The sequence below is a fragment of the Felis catus genome, chromosome A3, assembly GCF_018350175.1.
Source record: "Felis catus isolate Fca126 chromosome A3, F.catus_Fca126_mat1.0, whole genome shotgun sequence".
Lineage (NCBI taxonomy): Eukaryota > Metazoa > Chordata > Mammalia > Carnivora > Felidae > Felis > Felis catus.
Genome location: NC_058370.1, coordinates 129634784 through 129655647, shown reverse-complemented (window position 1 = coordinate 129655647; position 20864 = coordinate 129634784). Strand labels below are relative to the sequence as shown.

Below are 20864 nucleotides of genomic sequence, written 5' to 3'. Positions count from 1 at the left end.
TGCATGGGCACACACACACACACACACACACACACACACACACACGAAAAAATAGTAGAACAGACTTTAAACAAGAGAGTTACTAGGCAGGCTAATTTTACTTGTTACACAAAAACAGAATGGTCTTTCTAAAATGTTAATCTGATCATTCTATATCCTAGTTTGGAACACTATGCTCAAGTTTAAAACTCAAACTTCTTGCGGCTATGGAAATTCATGATCTAGTTACTCCAACACCTAGAACCACCTCATTTATGATAGCTAAGCCCACTCATAAGTTTCTTAAAAGGACTGAAGAAATAAATGACTTTACGAAAGTGGTCAATAAAATATTAACCCTAATTATGATTCTCTTGCCTTGCTGCTCTTGACCCCAGCCCTTTGCATGTTACTCTCTTCGTCTAGAATGTTCTTCACCCACCCCATCCCATCTTTCCTGCCTAATTCCTGCTTTTCCTTTAAGTATTAAACTAGACTACTTCCAGGAGCCTGCACTAAGCTCCAAGAAGATGATGATATGTTTGTTATGAATTTAGTGGGCTGCCCTCGACAATATTTACACATGTGATCATAATTGCTTATTTGCTTGTCTTCCTCCCACAGGACACTAAGTTTTCTAAGTAGAGAGATAGCATAATGTTAGCCATTTTCTTCAGCATCCAGGATATCTTCTTGCACGCTACGCATCCAAGAAACATTTGTTGAGAGAAAGGATCATAGATAGGTGTGTGTCAAAAAAGATCATGGCTCTGCCACTTGCAGTATAATCTTGGAAAGGTTTCTTAAATATATTTTTTGAGCCTTCTTTCACTACTGTAAAACAAGAATACAGAATGTCACTTTCAAAGCCGTGATAATGATTCAACTTTGTGAACAGTATGCTTGTGTGAAGTGTATCTTAATTCCTTCCATGTTCACTCCTGTTCACGCTCCCCCTTACAGAGTGCTGGTGACAAATCACCTATAATAATGGCCTAACAACTCGTCTGGCACACTGTTGATGTTTACTAAATGCCAGTTCTCCTGCCCTTGAATGAGAGGTGACTCACAACAGCAGAGTGTTGCTGAATACCCACCAAGTCTTTAACTCAAGACTACGAAAGGTAAATTGGGCCAAATATTTTGTATCAACCCTATCTAAATAAAAGGTGGGAGATGCACCTTACACTGAAACCTCAGGCATTCTGGATTTATAAAGCTATTTGTGTTTATACATCTCTAATTTTTGTTGGCAAAGACAGTAGCCGTCTTCATAACAAAGCCTATCAGAAACACCCACCAGCTTTGGCCAATGTATTTTCATTACATTCAGAGTATGCAATACCTGATACACACTCTCTCCTAGCTGGCAAGGCATGTGTTGAACCTAATTAGGGTACTGGGCCCAAAGCATAGAATGTTTCTCTTGGTTACCTTTTAATTATCTTGCCAGTTACCTTTTAATTATGAGTCCGCACTAGCATATAAAGTGCTGCTTCTACGTCTTTGCCTGTGCTGACACGTGAACACTGAATTTCTCCAAATGCTGTGGCTACTTTTCAACTCTGCCTTTATGTATCGCCTGGAAGCAGTGGCTCCAGTGATAAGTATTTATCAACAGGCCAGGGGAGGAGGGGAGAGGGCTCATCTGTAGCATTTGCTGATTTTTTTGTAGTGTAAATATTCCCACTTTGGCCAATTCCAAGTTACCAGCACGATAGCAATGAATGCAGATTTGAGAAGAGATGGCCGGCACCATCCATGCCTATATATGTATATGTATATATATACTATATTAACTATACTACTTGTTAATACAGGCCATGTTGAGGCTCCTGAGTGGCTCAGTCAGTTAAGTGTCCGACTTCAGCTCAGGTCATGATCTCACGGCTGGTGGATTCAAACCTTGCGTTGGGCTCTGTGCTGACAGCTCATAGCCTGGAGCCTACTTTGGACTCTGTGCCTCCCTCTCTCTGCTCTTCTCCCACTGACACTCTGTCTCTCAAAAAAAAATATATATATATATATACATATATATACGTATATATATATATATATATATATATATATATATATATGCGCCATGTTTAACAGCCAGATCACAAAATTCCTGAAAATTTCACAACTGGATCTCAGTTCCAGCATACCACACTGCCTACAACTGCACTCTCTTACAGAGACTCATGGCAAATACAGCAAATATAAGTGGTTTGCTTAGAGCAGTGGAGAAAAATACACAGAAAGTTGGCTCTATTCTCTTTTCTATAACATAGAATACAGTTCAAACAAAACCAAGTGATATGACTGAAGATCACCCAAAGGGGTACTTTAAGCTTCCACAGGGGGAAAGAGACTGAGAATGCTCTATAACTTTTTTAAGCTTTTTGATACAAAAAATAAATCAATTTGACACTGAACTACTAAGACATGAAAAAAAATGACATACGGGTTTTTTTTTTTATAGAAAACATCCTTACAGGACTCAGATGGCCCTGCCCTTTATCTTTACCTGAAAAAGAACACCTGCAAATGCAGAGTTATTAAAAGTTAAAGTTATTAAAGTTATTAAAGCAGAGTTATTAAAAGTTATTACAAGTTATCAATACACCGTCTATTATAATTTGTATTTAAATGGATAAGATTATATTTTTAGGGAGTAAGTTTTGATAAACTGCTTATAATTCAATAAACTTCCTGTACATTTAAACAAAAGACAACTTTATGTTATTTAAAAACCTCTGAGCTGAAAGAAACTTAGGAGGTCATCTAATTCACCTTCATTTTATTTATGTGAAAACCAAGATCCCAGAAAATTGCCCAAGCCCAGAAATTGAGCTGCAGTCACTGTAATAAGTCTCTTGACTTACAGGGAGTAGAACTGCCTCTAACTGCACACATGCCAGATTCAAGGAGTCCAAGTGGCTTGTCTGAGATGACATAGTGGATTATGGCTTGAGTGAAAGTTAAGGTTGGAAGTAAGTGCCTTGTGAGAGCAAAGGCATTGTGTAGCTCATATCTCACCCTCCTGTGAGTTAATGTTGCCGTTTAGCACATGTATGGGTTCATCCATTGAACCAATTTGTATTCTTCAACTATCAAGAGCCAAGGATAGAAGGTTGAACAGAAGCAGAATCTGTTCCTGTTCTTGATAATGTCGTGTGAGCTGGTAATAGGGACAATATACATGGTCAACAAGGCCTGAAAAGCCTCCGTCTCCTCTTTGGAGCCCCCCCACCCCCACCCCCTGTCTGAAAACAAATAGATCCTATCAGTGAGACACTAATTGTCAGCATCTCTCCTTTTAACCAAGCTCCAAATTGAAGTGTGTGGCCCTTGTCACTAAAGCTGATCAGCAGGTCTGGGGACTGAGAGGGAAGAAAACATTGCAATATATTTTTTTTTTTTTTTTTTTTTATTTTTTGAAATTTATTGACAAATTGGTTTCCATACAACACCCAGTGCTCATCCCAAAAGGTGCCCTCCTCAATACCCATCACCCACCCTCTCCTCCCTCCCACCCCCCATCAACCCTCAGTTTGTTCTCAGTTTTTAACAGTCTCTTATGCTTTGGCTCTCTCCCACTCTAACCTGTTTTTTTTTTTTCCTTCCCCTCCCCCATGGGTTCCTGTTAATTTCTCAGGGTCCACATAAGAGTGAAACCATATGGTATCTGTCTTTCTCTGTATGGCTTATTTCACTTAGCATCACACTCTCCAGTTCCATCCACGTTGCTACAAAAGGCCATATTTCATTTTTTCTCATTGCCACGTAATATTCCATTGTGTATATAAACCACAATTTCTTTATCCATTCATCAGTTGATGGACATTTAGGCTCTTTCCACAATTTGGCTATTGTTGAGAGTGCTGCTATGAACATTGGGGTACAAGTGGCCCTATGCATCAGTACTCCTGTATCCCTTGGATAAATTCCTAGCAGTGCTATTGCTGGGTCATAGGGTAGGTCTATTTTTAATTTTCTGAGGAACCTCCACACTGCTTTCCAGAGTGGCTGCACCAATTTGCATTCCCACCAACAGTGCAAGAGGGTTCCCGTTTCTCCACATCCTCTCCAACATCTAGAGTCTCCTGATTTGTTCATTTTGGCCACTCTGACTGGCGTGAGGTGATACCTGAGTGTGGTTTTGATTTGTATTTCCCTGATAAGGAGCGACGCTGAACATCTTTTCATGTGCCTGTTGGCCATCCGGATGTCTTCTTTAGAGAAATGTCTATTCATGTTTTCTGCCCATTTCTTCACTGGGTTATTTGTTTTTCGGGTGTGGAGTTTGGTGAGCTCTTTATAGATTTTGGATACTAGCCCTTTGTCCGATATGTCATTTGCGAATATCTTTTCCCATTCCGTTGGTTGCCTTTTAGTTTTGTTGGTTGTTTCCTTTGCTGTGCAGAAGCTTTTTATCTTCATAAGGTCCCAGTAATTCACTTTTGCTTTTAATTCCCTTGCCTTTGGGGATGTGTCGAGTAAGAGATTGCTACGGCTGAGGTCAGAGAGGTCTTTTCCTCCTTTCTCCTCTAGGGTTTTGATGGTTTCCTGTCTCACATTTAGGTCCTTTATCCATTTGGAGTTTATTTTTGTGAATGGTGTGAGAAAGTGGTCTAGTTTCAACCTTCTGCATGTTGCTGTCCAGTTCTCCCAGCACCATTTGTTAAAGAGGCTGTCTTTTTTCCATTGGATGTTCTTTCCTGCTTTGTCAAAGATGAGTTGGCCATACGTTTGTGGGTCCAGTTCTGGGGTTTCTATTCTATTCCATTGGTCTATGTGTCTGTTTTTGTGCCAATACCACGCTGTCTTGATGATGACAGCTTTGTAGTAGAGGCTAAAGTCTGGGATTGTGATGCCTCCTGCCTTGGTCTTCTTCTTCAAAATTCCTTTGGCTATTCGGGGCCTTTTGTGGTTCCATATGAATTTTAGGATTGCTTGTTCTAGTTTCGAGAAGAATGCTGGTGCAATTTTGATTGGGATTGCATTGAATGTGTAGATAGCTTTGGGTAGTATTGACATTTTGACAATATTTATTTTTCCAATCCATGAACAGGGAATGTCTTTCCATTTCTTTAAATCTTCTTCAATTTCCTTCATAAGCTTTCTATAGTTTTCAGCATACAGATCCTTTACATCTTTGGTTAGATTTATTCCTAGGTATTTTATGCTTCTTGGTGCAATTGTGAATGGGATCAGTTTCTTTATTTGTCTTTCTGTTGCTTCATTGTTAGTGTATAAGAATGCAACTGATTTCTGTACATTGATTTTGTATCCTGCAACTTTGCTGAATTCCTGTATCAGTTCTAGTAGACTTTTGGTGGAGTCTATCGGATTTTCCATGTATAATATCATGTCATCTGCAAAAAGCGAAAGCTTGACTTCATCTTTGCCAATTTTGATGCCTTTGATTTCCTTTTGTTGTCTGATTGCTGATGCTAGAACTTCCAGCACTATGTTAAACAGCAGCGGTGAGAGTGGGCATCCTTGTCGTGTTCCTGATCTCAGGGAAAAAGCTCTCAGTTTTTCCCCGTTGAGGATGATGTTAGCTGTGGGCTTTTCATAAATGGCTTTTATGATCTTTAAGTATGTTCCTTCTATCCCAACTTTCTCAAGGGTTTTTATTAAGAAAGGGTGCTGGATTTTGTCAAAGGCCTTTTCTGCATCGATTGACAGGATCATATGGTTCTTCTCTTTTTTTTTGTTAATGTGATGTATCACGTTGATTGATTTGCGAATGTTGAACCAGCCCTGCATCCCAGGAATGAATCCCACTTGATCATGGTGAATAATTCTTTTTATATGCCGTTGAATTCGATTTGCTAGTATCTTATTGAGAATTTTTGCATCCATATTCATCAGGGATATTGGCCTGTAATTCTCTTTTTTTACTGGGTCTCTGTCTGGTTTAGGAATCAAAGTAATACTGGCTTCATAGAAGGAGTCTGGAAGTTTTCCTTCCCTTTCTATTTCTTGGAATAGCTTGAGAAGGATAGGTATTATCTCTGCTTTAAACGTCTGGTAGAACTCCCCTGGGAAGCCATCTGGTCCTGGACTCTTATTTGTTGGGAGATTTCTGATAACCGATTCAATTTCTTCGCTGGTTATGGGTCTGTTCAAGCTTTCTATTTCCTCCTGATTGAGTTTTGGAAGAGTGTGGGTGTTCAGGAATTTGTCCATTTCTTCCAGGTTGTCCAATTTGTTGGCATATAATTTTTCATAGTATTCCCTGATAATTGTTTGTATCTCTGAGGGATTGGTTGTAATAATTCCATTTTCATTCATGATTTTATCTATTTGGGTCATTTCCCTTTTCTTTTTGAGAAGCCTGGCTAGAGGTTTGTCAATTTTGTTTATTTTTTCAAAAAACCAACTCTTGGTTTCGTTGATCTGCTCTACAGTTTTTTTAGATTCTATATTGTTTATTTCTGCTCTGATCTTTATTATTTCTCTTCTTCTGCTGGGTTTAGGCTGCCTTTGCTGTTCTGCTTCTAGTTCCTTTAGGTGTGCTGTTAGATTTTGTATTTGGGATTTTTCTTGTTTCTTGAGATAGGCCTGGATTGCAATGTATTTTCCTCTCAGGACTGCCTTCGCTGCGTCCCAGAGCGTTTGGATTGTTGTATTTTCATTTTCGTTTGTTTCCATATATTTTTTAATTTCTTCTCTAATTGCCTGGTTGACCCACTCATTCGTTAGTAGGGTGTTCTTTAACCTCCATGCCTTTGGAGGTTTTCCAGACTTTTTTCTGTGGTTGATTTCTAGCTTCATAGCATTGTGGTCTGAAAGTATGCATGGTATAATTTCAATTCTTGTAAACTTATGAAGGGCTGTTTTGTGACCCAGTATATGATCTATCTTGGAGAATGTTCCATGTGCACTCGAGAAGAAAGTATATTCTGTTGCTTTGGGATGCAGTGTTCTAAATATATCTGTCAAGTCCATCTGATCCAATGTCTCATTCAGGGCCCTTGTTTCTTTATTGACCGTGTGTCTAGATGATCTGTCCATTTCTGTAAGTGGGGTGTTAAAGTCCCCTGCAATTACCACATTCTTATCAATAAGGTTGCTTATGTTTATGAGTAATTGTTTTATATATTTGGGGGCTCCGGTATTCGGCGCATAGACATTTATAATTGTTAGCTCTTCCTGATGGATAGACCCTGTAACTATTATATAATGTCCTTCTTCATCTCTTGTTACAGCCTTTACTTTAAAGTCTAGTTTGTCTGATATAAGTATGGCTACTCCAGCTTTCTTTTGGCTTCCAGTCGCATGATAAATAGTTCTCCATCCCCTCACTCTCAATCTAAAGGTGTCCTCAGGTCTAAAATGAGTCTCTTGTAGACAGCAAATAGATGGGTCTTGTTTTTTTATCCATTCTGATACCCTATGTCTTTTGGTTGGCGCATTTAATCCATTTACATTCAGTGTTATTATAGAAAGATATGGGTTTAGAGTCATTGTGATGTCTGTATGTTTTATGCTTGTAGTGATGTCTCTGGGACTTTGTCTCACAGGGTCCCCCTTAGGATCTCTTGTAGGGCTGGTTTAGTGGTGACAAATTCCTTCAGTTTTTGTTTGTTTGGGAAGACCTTTATCTCTCCTTCTATTCTAAATGATAGACTTGCTGGATAAAGGATTCTCGGCTGCATATTTTTTCTGTCTAGCACCCTGAAAATCTCGTGCCAATTCTTTCTGGCCTGCCAAGTTTCAAAAGAGAGATCAGTCACGAGTCTTATAGGTCTCCCCTTATATGTGAGGGCACGTTTACCCCTTGCTGCTTTCAGAATTTTCTCTTTATCCTTGTATTTTGCCAGTTTCACTATGATATGTCGTGCAGAAGATCTATTCAAGTTACGTCTGAAGGGAGTTCTCTGTGCCTCTTGGATTTCAATGCCTTTTTCCTTCCCCAGTTCAGGGAAGTTCTCAGCTATTATTTCTTCAAGTACCCCTTCAGCACCTTTCCCTCTCTCTTCCTCCTCTGGGATACCAATTATGCGTATATTATTTCTTTTTAGTGTATCACTTAGTTCTCTAATTTTCCCCTCATACTCCTGGATTTTTTTATCTCTCTTTTTCTCAGCTTCCTCTTTTTCCATAACTTTATCTTCTAGTTCACCTATTCTCTCCTCTGCCTCTTCAAGCCGAGCTGTGGTGGTTTCCATTTTGTTATGCATTTCGTTTAAAGCGTTTTTCAGCTCCTCGTGACTGTTCCTTAGTCCCTTGATCTCTGTAGCAAGAGATTCTCTGCTGTCCTGTATACTGTTTTCAAGCCCAGCGATTAATTTTATGACTATTATTCTAAATTCACTTTCTGTGATATTATTTAAATCCTTTTTGATCAGTTCATTAGCTGTTGTTATTTCCTGGAGATTCTTCTGAGGGGAATTCTTCCGCTTGGTCATTTTGGATAGTCCCTGGCGTGGTGAGGACCTGCAGGGCACTTCCCCTGTGTTGTGGTGTATAACTGGAGTTGGTGGGCGGGGCCGCAGTCAGACCTGATGTCTGCCCCCAGCCCACCGCTCGGGCCACAGTCAGACTGGTGTGTGCCTTCTCTTCCCCTCTCCTACGGGCGGGATTCACTGTGGGGTGGTGTGGCCCGTCTGGGCTACTTGCACACTGCCAGGCTTGTGATGTTGGGGATCTGGCGTATTAGCTGGGGTGGGTAGGCAAGGTGCACAGGGGCAGGAGGGGCAGGCTTAGCTCGCTTCTCCTTAGGTGATCCTCTTCAGGAGGGGCCCTGTGGCAGCGGGAGGGAGTCAGATCCGCTGCCGGAGGTTTGGCTCCGCAGAAGCACAGAGTTGGGTGTTTGCGCGGAGCGAGCAAGTTCCCTGGCAGGAACTGGTTCTCTTTGGGATTTTGGCTGGGGGATGGGCGGGGGAGATGGCGCTGGCGAGCGCCTTTGTTCCCCACCAAACTGAGCTCTGTCGTCAGGGGGCTCAGCAGCTCTCCCTCCCTTTGTCCTCCAGCCTTCCCGCTTTCCGAGCAGAGCTGTTAACTTATGACCTCCCAGACGCTAAGTCGCGCTTGTTGTCGGAACACAGTCCGTCAGGCCCCTCCGCTTTTGCAAGCCAGACTCGGGGGCTCTGCTTGGCCGGCGAGCCGCCCCTCCGCCCCGGCTCCCTCCCGCCAGTCCGTGGAGCGCGCACCGCCTCGCCGCCCTTCCTACCCTCTTCCGTGGGCCTCTCGTCTGCGTTTGGCTCCAGCGACTCCGTTCTGTTAATCCTCTGGCGGTTTTCTGGGTTATTTAGGCAGGTGTAGGTGGAATCTAAGTGATCAGCAGGACGTGCGGTGAGCCCAGCGTCCTCCTAAGCCGCCATCTTGCCGCTTCCTCTGCAATATATTTTTAGACAAGGTTCTCACGTCACCCTCCAAGGACATAGACCATTGTGAGCCATTAGTTGTCTTCTCTCCTGAAAGAGACTCCTGGGAATCTGTACCTTGTGTTCAGGCTTTTACTAATCCACTAATCCTCCCTCTCTCGTTAATCTCCTCAGAGTTCCTTTCCAAGTTTTATCTCAGAAGGCAAGGAAGCAACTTTTCAAACTCCCCTGGCACAGGCAGAGTATTCTAGACTCAGGAAGAAGAAAATTAAGGAGAGAATCTGTCAGGCTATGGCAGTCAACCTTAGCTCACCCCAATGCCCACAACCCCTCTGCCTCTTGTTCTAAAATGTTGGTCAGCCTGATATACTCAAGTAGAATAGCTCCCTGAAGATATCATGAAGACACTGCTAGAATGGAACCAAGAGCATCCATTGAAATCAATGAAGAAAATTCTGTACTATGATGAAAAAGAGTAGCTGAAGCCAAACAAATGTCAACCTCAGAATGAGGTGAAATCTATTGACTAGAGAGTAACAACAGGTGGGAAAGAAGTCCATGCCCTCAATTGTTTCAATTAATATTTATTGGTGGCAGCCCATGTTTCAGGAACTGTGCTAGGTTAGGAAAATGTCCTCCTCTTCATTGGAGCCACAGTCACAACCTGCGTGCTGCCATCCACTGAAACTCATCTACCTGTACTTCAGTCTTGTTTGCTCAACCAGTTCCCCTGCACTCCAGCCAGGTTAAGCCACCTGATATATTCATTCACATACCTGTAATTTATTTGTAATACAAGACTTATATTACTAGTTCATTGCCTCCTTTCCCTAATGCAGCATAAAGAATAATGAAGTCAAGAAACATAACTGTTCTTAGGGCACCTGGGTGGCTCTCGGTTGAGCATCCGGCTTCGGCTTAGGTCATGATTTCTCAGTTTGTGAGTTCAAGCCCTACATCTTGCTTGCTGCCATCAGTGAAAAGCCCACTTCAGATCCTCTGTTCCCCTCTCTTTGCCCCTCCCCCCACTCGCACACTCTCAAAAATGAAAGCAAAACGAAAGAAACATACCTGTCTTTCTTACTAATGCACACTTAGCACAATGGCTGACAAACACTAAATGTTCCATTTATATATATTAGATGAATAAATGTATACATGCATTATATACTCTTCCGTCCTTCAAGAGCCTATGGTCTTGCAGTAGGATACAAATGGACAGATATAACTTCTCCAAGACGTAGTAGATTTAAGGTAGAAGCTCAAGCAAACTATAATATGAGTACAAAATTCACACAGAACAAAGAGAGCTAATTCAACCTCAGTTAGTGGGAAGGATCAGTTAAAGTGCCATAAAGAAGCTGATCCTTGAATCTACAAAGAGTCTTTGATGTCCTTCGGAGGGATAAAGGGTGAAGGGACACTCTTCCAGGCAGAAGGAGCACGAGGAATACAGCCATCAAAGTCCCGGAGAACTGACACATCAAGGGGGATACAAACAGGTTGGCAGGAGCCATCGACGTTCATTAGCAAGTAGAGAGACAAGGACTGTGTGGATAAAAAGAACGAGCTACCAATTATAATGAATTATCAGAGCAGGTTTCGTCCTGGAGGTTATCTTTGAGATGAGTTTTAGAAAAGAAACCTCTTAGATAAATACAGGTAAAGGCATTCTAGAGGACACGAGGAGTGTATATAAAGAAACGAGGCATATGAACAATTATGGGGCAGAGTGTGAGCCAATCAGGGAATGCTGAAGAGAACGGTGTCGTAACTAAGGGTCCTGGTTGGGGTGGATTTGTGAATGAAAATTGATCCCGGATTTGCCAGAGGGGATGCACTGTGTAAACATCTGGATAGAGGGGCTAAGGCATCTGGGCTCCACCCATTGGGCACTGACAGGGATCAGAAGCTTTAACTCATGGACTATTTGTGGATTCCCTCAAAAACTGTATGTGAGGTGAGTATTATGAAAATGTAGGGAAGAGAGATAGGAAAATACAATCAAGGATAGAGTGAAGATGAAGGAATTTCCCTTTCCAAGGAGATGGCCGGAGGCTTAGGTTGAAGCAGAAGAGAAACTCTAGGAGGAGAAGTACAGGGCAACATGGAGAAGAGGAAAGAAAGCTGAAATTTTTGCAGATGGGTAGGTTTGAGAGTCACACAAAAATAATTCCACATTTGTTTTGGGAAAGATAATTTATTCAGTAAATACTTTCTGCATGTTTACTATTTGCAATGCTATCGTCTCACTGTTTATTCTATATACTGAAAATCCTATTTGAGATGAGTATTAATTCGTTTGTGCCTTCCACCTTTGTTTCTCTTGGCATTTTCACATTAACCGTTGTCATAAGCAAAGGCCCCTGTATTAACATCTGAAGTCAGAGACTAAGGCAGTGCTCTCTTATCTGGAGGGGGGTGGGTATCCTCAGGGCTGCAAGGAAGTGTCTTTCACATGATAACTGATCAATAAACAATTAATGAACTAATGAACAAGGGGATGTAAGCAGCTGATGAAATGGGCTCTAAATCCATGCTTTGCTTTCAAAACCCTGCAGGAATGTGTAGTTTGAATTCATGTTCCAACTGAAATTATTGATGCGTAGTGAATAAATAGAGCATTACCCCCAACTAAATTTTAGGGTCCAAGTGAAGTAAAAATTCAAGTGCAGAAGTTCCTACCACTGAAAGTCCAGATGTTGACAATGAAGGCTCCAGAGAAAGAGACAATTAGACTCACCTCTCCGTCCTCAAGTCACTGGATAGTCAGGGACCTCTTTGTTTCCAAGACTGCATGAGAGAGGTGGCCATGATCCAGAAAGAATACCCCAAACTGCATTGAATGGAAAATAATGAAACATATATTTGAGAGAATGTGGGGTGGCAGGAAAAAGCAGTTACCAGAAAAAGCAATAAAAAACCCAGGGTTCAAATTCCTTTTATACTTGTGTGTAGAGAATCTCTAAATATGTGTTAAATACAATCACTACACGGAAAGAAAATAAAGTTTCTCCTATTCATTTCATAGGGTCCTAACCAGACGAATTATAGCAGCTGAGTATGCCCAGTTCCATACCAGGACCCATAACCATTCTCTTTTTGTACAACACCTTTGTTTGGGAGGAAACAAATGTATGTATGAACATCACCGCATTTATCATCACTATGCCCTGTGGTTATTACAATCCACCCTCTGTTGCTTAGAAGTACAAGAGGAAGAAGTTATTAATAATGGAAAGAAAAAGAAAAGAAGACCCTTGAAAAGAGAGCTCACCACTGATTTTTGACAGCCAGGGCATTTGATCCCAGGAACACTCAGTTTCACAAGCAAGAGTGTGATTAATCAGAAGCTCTGTGTTTTAATTCTCAGGGCACCTGCAAGTGCACCATAATGTTAAATTACCATTTCACCAGGATGCATTGCATGGATTAAGCATGCAGGCTCCTGAGGTCTTTGGGAAGATTAACCGAAGAGTTTTAACTGAAAATAGCTCCTGTTTTAAAAGCATTTGTCTTTTCATGAAAGTTTGTCCCTAGTTATTTAGAAGGGAATAACATGTAGAAGTTTCCAAGTTTCCCCAGACCACTAACCGTACGTGTTCTCCTCATCCACAAAGTGCTCTCTTTAATTGTCTGTCTGTCTGCGTGTATTCCATTTATGTTTTTATGGAAATAATAAATAATGTCTGTGATGTTATTAATTTCTTAAATGCAATCAAGTTGTATGAAAGGGATCATCATGGTTTGGGCACCCCTCCCCTTAGGCCAGATCAACAGTGCTCTGCCTCGAGTAATAACCCTCTCATTATTGCATGTGTGACTTTCCTTGTGTTCTTGAAATAAGCATCTGTATACCACTCATCCCATTAGATCTCACTCGTACATCACTTCTTGATCCTTTCTCCAAGGATAGTCTACTTGACTATTATAATTTATAATTTACAACCTTCCCTTGTCCTACTTTAAGCTGTGATGAGTCTCTGGCACTAATTAATTTCTCTCCACAGGACTTTATCTATCTCTTCATTGATTGATTGACTGATTGATTCAACAAAAGTGAGTGGATGTCTATACATTTGTCACTGAGAAGGGAGAAGATAAATGGGATATCGTTCCTCTCTTCAAGTTTCTAACTGTTGAGTAGAGAAGATCTACATGTAAATATAATTATGCTACTGTGTTATTGGCAATGGAATTGGGTTCAAATATTCCCTCACAGTAGTGAATTTCAGATTATTTCCTCCTCAAGGGGAGAACAGTGAAAAGTCTTCATCTGACAAGGGACATTTGAACTGAACTTTGAAGACCAACTAGGAATTTTCCAGCGACAGAAGCAATTACTTTTTGGAAAGGAAAAAGTATGACCCAAGACCCCAAAGTCGAAGCCGTGTATCTTGTTCTTAGAATAAGAACAGGAGAGTACCCCTCAATTTCTCCTGGAGGAAAACTGCCGACAGTGAAAAAACCCCACTCTGCATGAATCCGTTACGGATCCAGGCATTGATTCTATGACCTGGACTATGAAGAAGGAACATGATGCACTTAACAGCCAGTCTGCCATGTAAATCCTCCTTGGTGACCATGACATGACTGAGTATGGGCCTCCCAAGCTCCCAAGTGACTTTTGAGTCTCTCCTCTCTGTGACACATAGTGTGTCTTCTGGATATAGGTCCTCTAAAGGATGTAACCTGAACCAACTGGCTCACTTTCTTCAAAGTCCCTAAAATCTGTGGTTAACTTCCCAAAAGTCAGCTCATAGTGGAACAACAGGACAGAATGCTGGGAAGTCTGCATATAGCATTTATATAAGGCTCAAAAGAAGAAAGTAAGGTATACTTTATGTGCATGAATAAGTAGTAATTACAACTATTCAAAAAAAAGAAGGAATAAGTACTATAATATGTTGTTAAGATAAACATATGGCTAGCAGACAGGAATGGAGAGGCAACTGTGGGTTTCTAGGTATTGATTGATAACAGTCAATGTTTCGAACTGGATAGAGGTTTCATGAGTGCTCATTTTTTAAAAAAATTTCATGTTTATTTATCTTTGAGAGAGAGAAAGAAGAGAGAAAGAGGGGGAGAGAGGGAAAGAGAGAGAGAGAGAGAGAACATGAGTGGGGAAGGGGAAGAGAGAGAGGAAGACACAGAATCCGAAGCAGGCTCCAGGCTCTGAGCTGTCAGCACAGAGCCCAACGTGGGGCTCGAACTCACTGACTGTGAGATCATGAGCTGAGCCAAAGTCGGATACTTAACCGACTGAGCCACCCAGGCACTCCTCATGGGTGGTTATTTTGCAATTTTAAATAAGCTAAACATTGTCTGCTTCACAATTAAAAAAAACAAAAAGCCCACAAGGCTAAAAAAAAACCATGGTGTCTTCCCTGTCGATAGAATACTGGGTGAATTTGGGCATTGTCCCTAATATTTGAATAAAAGAAAGCAACGTATGCACACCTATTAATAATATTCCCTCTTCCTATGCCTTCTCTGGATTTGGGCACCCAAAAATGATGTTCTCCTTTTGTGATCAGATGTGCCCTTTAGGTCCTTGGCCAGTCCTGTGAATCCTCTGCATAGACATGAGATCTGACAGTGAGATGCAGTTTAATCCCTGGGTTTCCCAGGTCATCCTGTGGCCAATCCCCTTGAGGACTGGTACTCATACTGTTGAAGTCTCGGGGATTCTGTTTGTTTTGGACTTTCACCAAAAGGCACATGACCTATGGAATCAGTCCGAACTGGGTGCCATCCAGCTTTACTTCCACTTTCTGGGAAGATGACCTTATCAAAACCAGTTTTTCTCACCTATAAAACAGAGATGAGAATACCTACTTCTCTGCTTTTATTAAAATTAAGTGAAGCAACATACACAAAAATGCTTAGTGTCAGCCTTAACTAATACAACTTATGGTCTCCATTTGTAACTGTCAGAGAGGTTCAGGCCCCGTTAATATATCACCATACCTCTAATGACCGTTACCCCAAGACCCTGTCCTATGCTTCTGATAAACCCTGGTGCCCAGCCCTGCCACCTGGAACCCTCAGACCACTATATATCATCAGGATCATGGGAACCTCTTCCCCCAAGTTCCATGTTTTAGTTTCTATTCCTTTTTTTTTTCCCTAATGCTATACTCCTCATTTCTGACTGGGTATCCCAGTACCAACTATGGCCAATGCCATCACCTGGACTTGCTGGAAGATTTGGATCCTGCCCCTTTGGGTTTCTTCAGATCGTATGTTCATTTGCCCTACTTTGTAAAAAATCTAGGTTGGCTCCAGGCTTCACACTACAAATCTCAACAGTGCAAGTCCCTGAAAGTAGCCAAAATTTGTCCTGGTGTGTGTTCCCCTTAGGGGCAGATACAGAGACAAGCCTCTGAAAGCAACTAGATTGTTTGGAAGATGACACTAGACAACAGTGGAAATGGGTGAGGAAATAAGCCATAATAAGATGTAGGGATCAGTGAACACCATGGGCAATTCCAGGTCTTCTTGGGCACCCTAAGAGACCGCATAAAACACAGTTCAGAATTACCAAGAAGTTTGATCCATCAACTCCATGTCTATCACTGATTGAGGACTTGTTCCAGGGCATTCATTCTGGAATGTCCAGCTTTCTCTGCCTTTAGCTAGAAGCAAGCCAGAGGTTTCCCTTAATTAAGCAGTCTTGGGAGGGCGAGAGAGAAATGCTAGGGGTGGTCTGCATAGGATATTCAGTTATGCTAATTACACAAGCAGATGCAGACTACTACACTCAACTATCACCAACATCGTTCCAGAATCTCACAAGGAAGTTTAACGATCTTTCACTTATGAATGTCTCCAATGTTTTTCCAGAAAGAGAACACTGAGGATAGTCGCGTAATGGACTTAATCTGATCCAGGCGTGTCTCCTGAGCTATGCTCCGCAGCAAGATCACGAAACACAGTATTGACTATATAAGCGTTAGAAAGCATTTTAAGCTCAGGGACTGCTAAGGAACTGCTTTAAATAACTAGCTGGTATAAATCATCTCCATTCGTAACAAAGGTGCGTAAGGAAAAACAAAATGGATGCCATCCACCCTTGACAAACATTTATCTTCTCTCTCCCTGAATTTTTTCCACAGCACTTAGCAACAGGATCTCCACAAAGTGACTTTTCCAAGCCGTAACCATCTTTGTGATCTATTAGGTGCCAGACTCTTCACATAGGACATGACAACAACCCAGAAGTGGCGGCAATATGACTCCCTTTGTAAAGAAGACAGAACTGAAGCAATTTGCCTCACAAGTAAATGGTAAAACCCAGGACTCAAAAACAAGTTTGTTGACATTCAGTTACTTGTCCTTCCTCCACACTATTTCCAGGGATGGTGTCCACCGCTCATTTTGCCCTGAAGAGTCTGACAAGGTAATTATCCAGGTCAGCCTGCCCCTGCTCTGTTCTCAGCACACTCAGGCACCAGGAGAGCTCTGCACCAGCTACGTCCCGTCCCCCTTCCCTTCTCTGGAGCTCAGCTCATCAGACAGGTTTCCTATGTGCGTGTGACCGGCCGAGGCTGGACATGCTCAACTGACAAAGAACAACTCCAGTCACATCTCACACACCCTCTCCCCAGTGCATGAAGGCAGGCCAGCCTGGCCACTTCAGAAAACTTGCAAAACCCTGGGATCCTCTGGTCATGGCATTCTCGAGGACACACCATTGGGTGCCAAACACTTCATCAGTCCTCTGCACCTTTCAGTCATTACTCTTCCACGAGACCTCTTCAGGTGCCACTATGGGAGCTGGGGCTTGAGAAAGACAGTCACTTGGGCATTGGCAGGACCCTAGCATATGCATTCATGTACCATGCTGTCCTCCAACACTGTGTGGCTGGAAGCCTGGGCAGGTTTCACTGATGTCGGCTCTTGGTGACTCATGCTGGGCCAGGCCTCCCAGCCATGTTCATCCCAGCCCAGTGTGGGACACAGGAAACTTATTGGGGGCTCCCCAGCTTCTCCCCTAGGTTTTGAGAGCACATGAAACGGGAAGGTACACATGTAACTGAAGTCACTATAAAATATTCAAAATTTCATCCAAGGTAGCAACATTTGGTGGGATGATCCTGACAAAATGTCTTCTCTCCAGTCTCACATTCTTCCTGGCCTTCAGATTCAATGTGCCAGTCATTTCCAATGATTCCTGCCACCCTTACCTGTCCACTGTCCCCAGAATTATAGACAACTAAGAACTACAGTTTCCATGTCTTTCTTATCTTTTCCTACTGCTACATCTCACCACCATGTCCATACTCAGTCTAGTCACACTGTTGCTTCTAGTCTCATCATTTGTGAAATCCCACGACGCACTCCTTGATTTGATCACTGCAGCAATGTGACCCTCTCCCCTTCATACTTCCACGTCACTGCTTACATATGTTTCTCACCTCGGGGTTCTCCATGTTTGAAATCCAGCCCATCCTTCAAGCGTATTTCAAAAGCCAGCTTCTCTAAGAAAATTTGCCAGATCCCTCACATGTAAGTGGTCACCCTTCCTTCTGACATCCAAGACTATTTTATTTTGTCTCCCTCATGCCACTTCCCTTAAGCAGCTTTGTTACGGTTGATAGTTCAATTGTTTTTATCTTCTATACTGGAATATACATTTCTGCGGCATAGGTGGCCAATCTAAGCTTTGTGAAATGTTGGACAAGATGTTGAAGACTGTCCAGTCATATCCTGTCCACTATCAAATGAAAAACTTGGGAGCAAGATGGAGATTACAGAGAGAGATCCAAGCCCATGTATTTCCATTTCATCACTCACCATGTCCCCTGCATGGAAGAAAAGACATTCAACATACCATTTGAAATGGTAAAAGAATCCTGCGTGACTAGTTCCTATAAGGAGATTGGAACGGCAGGGACACACTCTGTTCTGTCCTTGTCATCCTTCTCTTCGACACAAATGAAACTGATTTCATTGTAGTATCTCTGGTAATATTTTTAAATAGTAGAGATCATCTGATCATCAACTGAGCACCTAATTGTGCTAGCCAGAGTATCCGGTGGATTACATTTATTATCATCTTCACTCCCCATGACAACCCTGCAAGTGAAGTGATTATTTCCAACTTATAGCCAAATAAACGAAAGCTTAGACAGATTAGCTAAATAAGCAGAGATTGACTTACTGACTCCCTGAGACCTATCCCTCGACCATCCACTCTCTTCACGAAAGCTGCTTTATTTTACAACCCTGAGTACAGAAGGGATACTAACTAGGGCAAGTGAACTCTCCCCTATTTGTTGAAATCATACCTTGAATCTGAGTCCTCTGTGTGGTCCAGATGCACAGGGACCATTTGGAGAGGGCCAGCCACCACTTTCCCTTCAAGTTGGAAAGAGTAACATGTAAATCTTTGAGAGAATCATTCAGACAAGCTAGGTAAGACAGCATCCTAGCTGTAAATGTGAATATAGCTGTTCAGAAAGGCTGGATCCAGTCGGCAGTTAACGAAAGGAAGGGCATTAGGAAATGTTGGAATGATGAGCCTTCCTTGCTCTCAATGCCATCATCGTGATCAATTTCAGGTTACTTATGCCTCTTTCGTTCCTTCTTGTGGAGTTATTCCCACTAGCTAGGCAATTGGTTGCTATGTCTCTTGTGAAGGTGGAAAAGGTTTCCCTGGAAAAGCTGTGATTCATTCCCTCTTTCTACCCTCCCGGGGTTGCCAGACTGGGGAGAGTGCTGCCTGCCGCCTGAACTCAGATGGACATTCCATTAGGAGAGGGGAGGAATTTGCTGCAAAGGAGAAGCTACTATTCTGGAAAACTGAACTCACTAGACATAGAGTCAAAACACACAGGAGGTCTGTGTGTGACTGTGGGTGACTGGCAAGTTGCTGTGCCTCAGTTTCCTTGTCTTCTTTTTAACGTATATTTTTAATGTTTATTTACTTTTGAGAGAGAGAGAGAGAGAAGAGAGTGCAGGGGAGGGGCAGAGAGAAAGAGAGAGAGAGAGAGAGAGAATCCCAAGCAGGCTCTATGCTGAGCGTATATGTGGGGCTCAAAATCACAAACCTTGAGATCATCACCTGAGCTGAAATCAAGAGTCAGACACTTACTCGACTGAGCCACACAGGTGCCCCCCAGTTTACTGGTCTAAAAATGCACATGATAACGCTGACTTTATAAGATATTTTGAGTTAAGTGCTCTGTACGTTGTTTGGTGCAGTGTTACCTAATAAAAATATAATACAAGCCACAAATAACATTTAAAATGTTTTAATTGTTGCGGTAAAAACCACTGAAATTAGTTTAAAAAAATTTTTTTTTCAACGTTTTTATTTATTTTTGGGACAGAGAGAGACAGAGCATGAACGGGGGAGGGGCAGAGAGAGAGGGAGACACAGAATCGGAAACAGGCTCCAGGCTCTGAGCCATCAGCCCAGAGCCTGACGCGGGGCTCGAACTCACGGACCGCGAGATCGTGACCTGGCTGAAGTCGGACGCTTAACCGACTGCGCCACCCAGGCGCCCCCTGAAATTAGTTTTGATAACATAGCTCATTTAATCCAATGTATCAAAAATATCATTTTAATGTACAATCACTATAAACATTATAATCCATTTCTCAGATCCGTACCTGAGAAGTCTTTGTTAGAATTAGTCTGGATTTGGCATCTTCCATAATCTTGGTGGCACTGACACACGCAGATTTGAAAATGTGCTTTCACCAACTCAGCACACACAGCCGAGATCCTTAATAATCCGCCTTTTCCAGTGTGGTCAGTAACTTTCATGCTATCTCCAAATGCGATAGTATTTCTCTCTTTTTCATCTAGAGGCCTCCCTGTAATAGTTCTGATATTTTTTCCCAGTTAGGATTTCACTTAAAAATAAAAACAGGGGGGCGCCTGGGGGGCGCAGTCAGTTAAGCCTCCGATCTTGGTTAAGGTCACGATCTCGCGGTCAGTGAGTTCCAGCCCCGCATCAGGCTCTGGGCTGATGGCTCAGAGCCTGGAGCCTGTTTCCGATTCTGTGTCTCCCTCTCTCTCTGCCCCTCCCCCGTTCATGCTCTGTCTCTCTCTGTCCCAAAAATAAATAAACGTTGGAAAAAAAAATTAAAACAAAAAAAAAAAATAAAAATAAAAACAGGGGTGCCTGGGTGGCACAGTCGGTTAAGCGTCCGACTTCGGCTCAGGTCACGATCTCACGGTCCGTGAGTTTGAGCCCTGCGTCGGGCTCTGTGCTGACAGCTCAGAGCCTGGAGCCTGTTTCAGATTCTGTGTCTCCCTCTCTCTCTGCCCCTCCCCTATTCATGCTCTGTCTCTCTCTGTCTCAAAAACAAATAAACGTTAAAAAAAAATTAAAAAAAAAATAAAAACAAAGCAGGGTGCCTAGGAGGCTCAGTCAGTTAAGCCTCTGACTCTTGATTTCAGCTCAGGTCGTCATCTTAATGGTTTGTGAGTTCAAGCCCCACATCAGGCTCTGTGCTGACCGTGGGGCCTACTCGGGATTCTCTCTTTCCCTCTCTGTCTCTGCCCCTCCCCTTCGCTCTCTTTCTCTCTCTCAAAAGTAAATATAT

At 42.3% G+C, this 20864-nt stretch overlaps 1 long non-coding RNA gene across 2 annotated transcripts in view; it reads right to left on the bottom strand.

Annotated features, from left to right (window-relative positions):
* The window catches only part of LOC123384613, a 269390-nt gene that overhangs the window by 33467 nt on the left and 215059 nt on the right, over positions 1–20864 (bottom strand). The window contains exons 1-2 of one of the 2 annotated variants that reach the window (XR_006595982.1): positions 18596–18899; positions 12046–12138 (exon numbers count right to left, since the gene is read on the bottom strand). This is a non-coding gene — a long non-coding RNA (uncharacterized LOC123384613). Of the gene's footprint in view, positions 1–12045; positions 12139–18595; positions 18900–20864 lie in introns of those variants that run through there. The other variant, XR_006595981.1, reaches the window with a different exon arrangement.